Source organism: Kryptolebias marmoratus, linkage group LG23 (assembly GCF_001649575.2).
Source record: "Kryptolebias marmoratus isolate JLee-2015 linkage group LG23, ASM164957v2, whole genome shotgun sequence".
Taxonomy (NCBI): Eukaryota; Metazoa; Chordata; class Actinopteri; order Cyprinodontiformes; family Rivulidae; genus Kryptolebias; species Kryptolebias marmoratus.
In genome coordinates this window covers 1,527,224-1,529,439 of record NC_051452.1, presented here as the reverse complement: position 1 = coordinate 1,529,439, position 2,216 = coordinate 1,527,224, and the positions used below count along the sequence as shown (strand labels likewise).

The following is a 2,216-nucleotide window of genomic DNA, read 5'->3' as shown; positions in this document are numbered from 1 at the left end:
TCAAAGTTCTCAAATAAAGCACCTTTTGAGAATGTCAATGTTTGTTGGGAATTATCTTACAAAACTAGGAAGGATTTTGGGTTTATATATTAAAAGTTATGGTTGTTTATTGATTTTAGTAAAAAAATAATCACAACTTTTAGGAAAACGCCCCGTGAAATCAGGCATTTTAGCCGCAACAATCATAAAAAACGCCCGGGAAATCCTGGAGGGACTGATTAGGTGTGGCAGGTGTCTTGAGTTGACATCAAAAGTCAATTTGTAGATAAAAAATGATTACTTTCTGCAAGTTTCATTAAAATTTTATGCAGATATGCTTTCTACCAGACACAAACACAGGCAAAAACATTATCCTTTGGGATTATTACCTAGCTGTTGATGGTGGGGGGGATTATTTATCAAAAAGCTTCTCTATGAGACTGAATGTGGTAGAAGATTTGAAGTCGAGTCACAGACCGCAGATTTACATGTTTTGGTGGATCTGTCTGACTTAAGTTGTGCAAAAAAAATGAACTCTGCAGTAAATTTGAGACCGAGAACGTGAAAAGACTGATCCGCAAAGGTCATGAAGTTAAAGATGTAACATTTAATCGAGATGAGTGCATCATTGTTCCAAGAGAAAATAGAAGAAAAAGGACCTTTTGAAATAGTCTTTTCTGAACAATAACAGCAGCTCTGGATCATCTGAGAAAGCCTCCAAAGCACTCGAGAAATTACAAATATCTGCTAAGACTTGAAGACGGGTTTTTCAAGAAGCCATAATGGAATTGAGAAAAGACGGCGGGCGGAGATCGAGTCGAGGTCTGGAAGCTTGAGAGGAAAAAGACGACGAGACAAGCAGATTCGTTTGAAGGTTTGACCCTCAAATCCATCCATCCTCCATCCATCAATCCATCCATCTATCATCCATCCATCATCCATCTATCATCCATCCATCCATCCATCATCCATCCATCCATCCATCCATCCATCCATCCATCCATCATCCATCCATCAATCCATCCATCCATCCATCCATCCATCCATCATCCATCCATCCATCCATCCATCCATCCATCATCCATCCATCATCCATCCATCAATCCATCCATCCATCCATCATCCATCCATCAATCCATCCATCTATCATCCATCCATCCATCCATCCATCAATCCATCCATCCATCATCCATCATCCATCCATCCATCCATCATCCATCCATCCATCCATCATCCTTCATCCATCCATCCATCATCCATCCATCATCCATCCATCCATCCGTCCATCCATCCATCCATCCATCCATCCATCCATCCATTCATCCAACAAACCATCTCAACAGAGCGCCGGGCCAGAATCTGGGCACGGCCATTTGGGTTTTAACTCTCGGAGTCAAGCCAATTCAAGATGGCTGCTGCAGCTATTTGATCTGGAAGTAGCCGAGTCGTTACAAAAACAGCTCTGAGCATCAAACCGTGGGATACTGTGTGTTTCACTGGAACAAATCAAACCCAACATGGGAATCAGAATCGTATCGATTGGCCAAGTGTGCACAGAAGACGAGGGACTCGTCTCTGGCTGGTGGTGTCTCTCAGGATGATGATCTGAGTTTCAAACTCTGGGCGATATGCATTTTTTATGCAATTTGTTTGCTTTTCCGGGGAACGTCTGCTAGAAACCGTAAATGGTCAAAATGGTCCGTTTTTTTTTTTGTTTGTTTGTTTTTGCACATCGCTGCTTTTTATCGTCTCGTCAAACGCTGCCGGTCCCTGCTGCCTTTCCAGTTTTTGGTTTTTAGCGCAAAGCCTTCATTTGTCCCGTCTCTGCAGGCTGCGGGGACCATGAGGCCTCTCTTCTCTTCACATTTGTTCCAGTACCCATCATGATGCCGCCGCCGCTGCTGCCTCTGGCTCTGCTCCAGCTGATTGGTCCACAACCTCGCCTAACCTTTGCACCAACCGCTCCACAGCACAGGTAATGTCTCTGTGCGGGTTCCTTTTACTTTATTTTTTTAAGCTCTTACGCAACGTGTTCTCCTACTTGTGTGCAAGTTTGCAGAAGTGCCAAAAGTGTCGAGGAGTTTGATATCCTGTCCACCTACCTGAGCTGCATCGAACGTGGGATCGCGTTTGTTTGTGTCGGACTCTGGAAACAAAAGAAAGTCTGGGAATCAAAAGGTCAATAATCCAGGCTCTCTCATAAATTGTTTCAGTTTTTTTTTTTTTGTTTTTTTTTG

The 2,216-nt window shown here is 43.1% G+C and overlaps 1 long non-coding RNA gene across 5 annotated transcripts in view; it reads left to right on the top strand.

Annotated features, from left to right (window-relative positions):
• LOC119616745 overlaps positions 1-2,216 on the top strand; it is a 319,450-nt gene that overhangs the window by 237,608 nt on the left and 79,626 nt on the right. The window contains exons 6-7 of one of the 5 annotated variants that reach the window (XR_005232757.1): positions 1,810-1,954; positions 2,032-2,157. The exons of 2 other annotated variants lie outside the window; for them this stretch is intronic. This is a non-coding gene — a long non-coding RNA (uncharacterized LOC119616745). The remainder of the gene's footprint in view (positions 1-1,809; positions 1,955-2,031; positions 2,158-2,216) is intronic. 2 more of the 5 variants (XR_005232758.1, XR_005232756.1) reach the window with 2 other exon arrangements.